The sequence below is a fragment of the Solanum lycopersicum genome, chromosome 11 (assembly GCF_036512215.1).
Source record: "Solanum lycopersicum chromosome 11, SLM_r2.1".
Lineage (NCBI taxonomy): Eukaryota > Viridiplantae > Streptophyta > Magnoliopsida > Solanales > Solanaceae > Solanum > Solanum lycopersicum.
In genome coordinates, this window is record NC_090810.1 from 59201621 (window position 1) to 59209668 (window position 8048).

An 8048-nucleotide genomic window follows, 5' to 3' on the forward strand; every position below is an offset into this window, starting at 1 on the left:
CAACTGGCTGCATATCCAAGGTATTGACGGACGTCCACAATTTTTTTTTGAATTTTTGACGTCTTAATATGGATCAACCAAAAAATGGTTTGTTATAGCACACAAAAATCATCGAAATGAGGTGTATGCTCACTTCGGGGCTCGTCTGACCTTCAAATTTGTCGGACTTGCCGTGAGGGCCAACCGGATGCATAGACAAGGTCTTGACGGACATCCATAGTAAAATTTGGCATTTTTGACGTCGGAATCCGGATAACCCAAAAAATGATTTGCTATAGCACACGAAAAATCATCAAAATTGGGGGTATGCGCGCTTCGAGGCTTTTTTGACCTTGAAAATTGGTCAGACTGGCCGAGAGGGCCAACTGGATGCATAGCCAAGCTTGAACCACCTCCACAAAAAAGTTTGGTATTTTTGACGTCGAAATCCGGATCACCCAAAAAATGGTTTGCTATAGCACACGAAAATTGTCGAAATGAGGGGTATGCTCGCTTCGGGGCTCGTTTGACCTTCAAAATGGGTCAGACATGCCGTGAGGGACAAATGGCTGCATAGACAAGGTCTTGATGGACGTCCACAAAAAAATTTGGCATTTTTGACGTCGAAATCCGGATAACCCAAAAAATGGTTTGCTATAGCACACGAAAATCATCGAAATGGGGGGTATGCGCGCTTCGACGCTCATTTGACCTTGAAAATTGGTCGGACTGGCCGTGATGGCCAACCGGCTGCATAGATAAGGTCTTGACAGACGTCCACAAAAAAATTTGGCATTTTTAACGTCGGAATCCGGATAACCCAAAAATTGTTTGCTATAGCACACGAAAATCGTCGAAATGGAAGGTATGCGCGCGTCAAGGCTCATTTGACCTTGAAAATTGGTCGGACTGACCGTGAGGGTCAACTGGATGCATAGCCAAGGTCTTGACGCACGTCAATAAAAAAGTTTGGCATTTTTTACGTTGGAATCAGGATCACCTTAAAAATGGTTTGTTATAGCACACGAAAATCGTCTAAATAGGGGGGAATGCGCGCTTCGGGGCTCGTTTGTCTTTGAAAATGATTTCGATTGGCCGTGATTGCAAACTGGCTGCATATCCAAGGTATTGACGGATGTCCACAAAAAAATTTGGAATTTTTGATGTCTTAATCTGGATCACCAAAAAAATAGTTTTCTATAGCACACGAAAATCGTCGAAATGAGGGGTATGCTCGCTTCGGGGCTCGTTTGACCTTTAAAATGGGTCGGACTGGCCGTGAGAGCCAACCGGCTATATACAAAAGCTCTTGACGGACGTCCACAAAATAATTTGGCATTTTTTATGTCGAAATCTGGATAACCCAAAAAAAGGTTTGCTATAGCACACGAAAATCGTCGAAATGGGGGGTATGCGCGCTTCGAGGCTCATTTTATCTTCAAAATGGGTTGGAGTGGAAGTGATGGCCAAGTGGCTTAATAGCCACGGTATTGACGGACGTCCACAAAAAATATTAGAATTTTTGACGTCATAATCCGGATCACCCAAAAAATGGTTTGCTATAGCACACAAAAATCGTTGAAATTAGGGGTATGCTTTCTTCGGGGCTCGTTTGACCTTCATAATGGGTCAGACTGGCAGTGAGGACCAACCGGCTCCATAGACAAGGTCTTGACGGATGTCCACAAAAAAAATTTACATTTTTTATCTTAATCCGGATCACTGCAAAAATGGTTTGCTATAGCACACAAAAATTATCGAAATGAGGGATATGCTCGCTTCGGGGCTCGTTTGACCTTCAAAATTGGTCGGACTTGCCGTGAGGGCCAACCGTCTGCATAGACAAGGTCTTCACAGACGTCCACAAAAAAATTCAGCATTTTTGACGTTGGAATCCGGATCACCTAAAAAAGGTTTGCTATTGCTTACGAAAATCGTCAAAATTGGGGTATGCTCGCTTCGGGGCACGTTTGACCTTGAAAATGAGTTGAATTGGCCGTGAGGGACAACTGCCTGCATAGACAAGGTTTTGACGGACGTCCACAAAAAAATTTGACATTTTTGCCGTCGGAATCCGGATAACTAAAAAAATTATTTGCTATAGCACACAAAAATCGTTAAATGGTGGGTATGCGCGCTACAAGGCTCGTTTGACCTCTAAAATGAGTTAGATTGGCCGTGATGGCCAACTGGCTGCATATCCAAGGTATTGACGGACGTCCACAAAAACTTTTAGAATTTTTAACGTCTTAATCCAGATCACCCAAAAAATTGTTTGAATTAGCACACAAAAATCGTCGAAATGAGTGGTATGCTCGCTTCGGGGCTCGTTTGACCTTCAAAATGGGTTGGAAATGCCGTGTGGGCCAACCGGATACATAGACAAGGTCTTGACGAACGTCCACAAAAAAATTTGGCATTTTTGATGTCGGAATCCGGATAACCCAAAAAATGATTGCTATAGCACACGAAAATCATCGAAATGGGGAGTATGTGCGCTTCGAAGCTCGTTTAACCTTGAAAATTGATCAGACTGGATGCGAGGGCCAACTGGATGCATAGCCAAGGTCTTGACGCACGTCCATAAAAAAATTTGGCATTTTTTAGGTCGTAATCTGGATCACCCTAAAAATGGTTTGCTATAGCACACGAAAATCGTCTAAATAAGGGGGTATGCGAGATTCAGTGCTCGTTTGACCTTCAAAATGGGTTGGACTGGCCGTGATGGACAACTGGCTGCATAGACAAGGTCCTGACAGACGTCCACAAAATTTTTTGGCATTTTTGACGTCGGAATCCGGATCACCTAAAAATGGTTTCTATTGCTTATGGAAATCGTCAAAATTGGGGTATGCTCGCTTCAGGGCAGGTTTGACCTTGAAAATGAGTTGGATTGGCCTTGATAACCAACTGGATGCATAGCGAAGGTATTGACGGACGTCCACAAAAAAATTTGGAATTTTTGACGTCTTAATCCGGATCACCCAACAAATGGTTTGCTATAGCACACGAAAATCATCGAAATAACGGGTATGCGCGCTTCGGGGCTCGTTTGACCTTCAAAATGGATCGGATTGGCTGTGACGGCCAATCGGCTTCATAGACAACCAGCTGCATAGACAAGGTCTTGACGGACGTCCTAAACAAAAATTGGCATTTTTGATGTCGGAATCCGGATCACCCTAAAAATGGTTCGCTATAGCACACGAAAATCGTCTAAATAGAGGGGTATGCTCGCTTCAGGTCTAGTTTGACCTTAAAAATGAGTTGGATTGGCCGTGATGGACAACTGGCTGCATATCCAAGGTATTGACGGACGTCCACAATTTTTTTTTGAATTTTTGACGTCTTAATATGGATCAACCAAAAAATGGTTTGTTATAGCACACAAAAATCATCGAAATGAGGTGTATGCTCACTTCGGGGCTCGTCTGACCTTCAAATTTGTCGGACTTGCCGTGAGGGCCAACCGGATGCATAGACAAGGTCTTGACGGACATCCATAGTAAAATTTGGCATTTTTGACGTCGGAATCCGGATAACCCAAAAAATGATTTGCTATAGCACACGAAAAATCATCAAAATTGGGGGTATGCGCGCTTCGAGGCTTTTTTGACCTTGAAAATTGGTCAGACTGGCCGAGAGGGCCAACTGGATGCATAGCCAAGCTTGAACCACCTCCACAAAAAAGTTTGGTATTTTTGACGTCGAAATCCGGATCACCCAAAAAATGGTTTGCTATAGCACACGAAAATTGTCGAAATGAGGGGTATGCTCGCTTCGGGGCTCGTTTGACCTTCAAAATGGGTCAGACATGCCGTGAGGGACAAATGGCTGCATAGACAAGGTCTTGATGGACGTCCACAAAAAAATTTGGCATTTTTGACGTCGAAATCCGGATAACCCAAAAAATGGTTTGCTATAGCACACGAAAATCATCGAAATGGGGGGTATGCGCGCTTCGACGCTCATTTGACCTTGAAAATTGGTCGGACTGGCCGTGATGGCCAACCGGCTGCATAGATAAGGTCTTGACAGACGTCCACAAAAAAATTTGGCATTTTTAACGTCGGAATCCGGATAACCCAAAAATTGTTTGCTATAGCACACGAAAATCGTCGAAATGGAAGGTATGCGCGCGTCAAGGCTCATTTGACCTTGAAAATTGGTCGGACTGACCGTGAGGGTCAACTGGATGCATAGCCAAGGTCTTGACGCACGTCAATAAAAAAGTTTGGCATTTTTTACGTTGGAATCAGGATCACCTTAAAAATGGTTTGTTATAGCACACGAAAATCGTCTAAATAGGGGGGAATGCGCGCTTCGGGGCTCGTTTGTCTTTGAAAATGATTTCGATTGGCCGTGATTGCAAACTGGCTGCATATCCAAGGTATTGACGGATGTCCACAAAAAAATTTGGAATTTTTGATGTCTTAATCTGGATCACCAAAAAAATAGTTTTCTATAGCACACGAAAATCGTCGAAATGAGGGGTATGCTCGCTTCGGGGCTCGTTTGACCTTTAAAATGGGTCGGACTGGCCGTGAGAGCCAACCGGCTATATACAAAAGCTCTTGACGGACGTCCACAAAATAATTTGGCATTTTTTATGTCGAAATCTGGATAACCCAAAAAAAGGTTTGCTATAGCACACGAAAATCGTCGAAATGGGGGGTATGCGCGCTTCGAGGCTCATTTTATCTTCAAAATGGGTTGGAGTGGAAGTGATGGCCAAGTGGCTTAATAGCCACGGTATTGACGGACGTCCACAAAAAATATTAGAATTTTTGACGTCATAATCCGGATCACCCAAAAAATGGTTTGCTATAGCACACAAAAATCGTTGAAATTAGGGGTATGCTTTCTTCGGGGCTCGTTTGACCTTCATAATGGGTCAGACTGGCAGTGAGGACCAACCGGCTCCATAGACAAGGTCTTGACGGATGTCCACAAAAAAAATTTACATTTTTTATCTTAATCCGGATCACTGCAAAAATGGTTTGCTATAGCACACAAAAATTATCGAAATGAGGGATATGCTCGCTTCGGGGCTCGTTTGACCTTCAAAATTGGTCGGACTTGCCGTGAGGGCCAACCGTCTGCATAGACAAGGTCTTCACAGACGTCCACAAAAAAATTCAGCATTTTTGACGTTGGAATCCGGATCACCTAAAAAAGGTTTGCTATTGCTTACGAAAATCGTCAAAATTGGGGTATGCTCGCTTCGGGGCACGTTTGACCTTGAAAATGAGTTGAATTGGCCGTGAGGGACAACTGCCTGCATAGACAAGGTTTTGACGGACGTCCACAAAAAAATTTGACATTTTTGCCGTCGGAATCCGGATAACTAAAAAAATTATTTGCTATAGCACACAAAAATCGTTAAATGGTGGGTATGCGCGCTACAAGGCTCGTTTGACCTCTAAAATGAGTTAGATTGGCCGTGATGGCCAACTGGCTGCATATCCAAGGTATTGACGGACGTCCACAAAAACTTTTAGAATTTTTAACGTCTTAATCCAGATCACCCAAAAAATTGTTTGAATTAGCACACAAAAATCGTCGAAATGAGTGGTATGCTCGCTTCGGGGCTCGTTTGACCTTCAAAATGGGTTGGAAATGCCGTGTGGGCCAACCGGATACATAGACAAGGTCTTGACGAACGTCCACAAAAAAATTTGGCATTTTTGATGTCGGAATCCGGATAACCCAAAAAATGATTGCTATAGCACACGAAAATCATCGAAATGGGGAGTATGTGCGCTTCGAAGCTCGTTTAACCTTGAAAATTGATCAGACTGGATGCGAGGGCCAACTGGATGCATAGCCAAGGTCTTGACGCACGTCCATAAAAAAATTTGGCATTTTTTAGGTCGTAATCTGGATCACCCTAAAAATGGTTTGCTATAGCACACGAAAATCGTCTAAATAAGGGGGTATGCGAGATTCAGTGCTCGTTTGACCTTCAAAATGGGTTGGACTGGCCGTGATGGACAACTGGCTGCATAGACAAGGTCCTGACAGACGTCCACAAAATTTTTTGGCATTTTTGACGTCGGAATCCGGATCACCTAAAAATGGTTTCTATTGCTTATGGAAATCGTCAAAATTGGGGTATGCTCGCTTCAGGGTAGGTTTGACCTTGAAAATGAGTTGGATTGGCCTTGATAACCAACTGGATGCATAGCGAAGGTATTGACGGACGTCCACAAAAAAATTTGGAATTTTTGACGTCTTAATCCGGATCACCCAACAAATGGTTTGCTATAGCACACGAAAATCATCGAAATAACGGGTATGCGCGCTTCGGGGCTCGTTTGACCTTCAAAATGGATCGGATTGGCTGTGACGGCCAATCGGCTTCATAGACAAGGCCTTGACGAACGTCCACAAAAAAATTGGCATTTTAAATGTCGGAATCCGGATAACCCAAAAAATAGTTTTGCTATACCACACGAAAATCATCTAAATAGGGCGGTATGCGCTCTTCGAGGCTCGTTTCACCTTGAAAATGAGTTGGATTGGCCGTGATGGCCAACTGGCTACATATGCAAGGTATTGACGAAAATGAGTTGGATTGGCCGTGATGGCCAACTGGCTACATATGCAAGGTATTGACGGACGTCCACAAAAAGTTTTGGATTTTTAACGTCTTAATTTGTATCACACAAAAAAATAGTTTGCTATAGCACACGAAAATCGTTGAAATAAGGGGTATGCTCGCTTCGGGGCTCGTTTGACCTTCAAAATGGGTCGGACAGGCCGTGAGGGCCAACGGCTGCAAATACAAGGTCTTGATAGACGTCCAAAAAAAATTTGGCATTTTTTACGTCGGAATCTGGATCACCCAAGAAATGGTTTGCTATAACACACGAAAATCGTCGAAATGGGGGGTATGCGCGCTTCGAGTCTAGTTTGACTTGAAAATTGGTCGGACTGACCGTGAGGGCCAACCGGCTGCATAGAGAAAGTCTTGACGGGCATCCTAAAAAAATTTGGCATTTTTGAAGTTGGAATACGGATCACCCTAAAAATGGTTTGGTATAGCACACGAAAATCGTCTAAATAGGGGGTATGCTCGCTTCGGGGCTCGTTTGACCTCAAAAATGAGTTGGATTGGCCGTGATGGACAACTGGCTGCATATCCAAGGTATTGACGAACGTCGACAAAAAACATTTGAAATTTTTAACGTCTTAATCCGGATCACCCAAAAAATGGTTTGCTATAGCACACGAAAATCGTTGAAATGAGGGGTATGCTCGCTTTGGGGCTCGTTTGACCTTCGAAATTGGTCGGACTGGCCGCGAGGGCCAACCAGATGCATAAACAAGGTCTTGACGGACGTCCAAAAAAAATTTGCATTTTTGACGTCTTAATCCGGATCACCCCAAAAATGGTTTGTTATAGCACACGAAAATCGTCGAAATAAGGGGTATGCTCGCTTCGGGGCTCGTTTGACCTTCTAAATTGGTCAGACTTGCCATAAGGGCCAACCGTCTGCATAGACAAGGTCTTGACGGATGTTCACAAAAAAAAATTGGCATTTTTAAGGTCGAAATCCGAATAACCAAAAAAATGGTATGCTATAGCACATGAAAATCGTCGAAATGGGGGCGTATGCGCGCTTTGAGGCTCGTTTGACCTTGAAAAGTAGTCGGACTGGCCGTGATGGCAAAGTGGCTGCATAGCCAAGCTTGACGCACGTCCACAAAAAAGTTTGGCATTTTTGACGTCGAAATTCGGATCACCCTAAAAAAGGTTTTCTATAGCACACGAATATCGTCGAAATAAGGGGTATGCTCGCTTCGAGGCTCGTTTGACCTTCAAAATGGATCAGATTGGCCGTGAGGGACAACCGGCTGCATATACAAGGTCTTAACGGACGTCCACAAAAAAATTTGCCTTTTTAAAGTCAGAATTCGGATAACCCAAAAAAAGTTTGCTATAACACACGAAAATTGTCGAAATGGGGGGGTATGCGCACTTCGAGGCTCGTTTGACCTTGAAAATTAGTTGGACAGGCCGTGAGGGCCAACTGGATGCATATCCAAGTTTGACGCACGTCCAC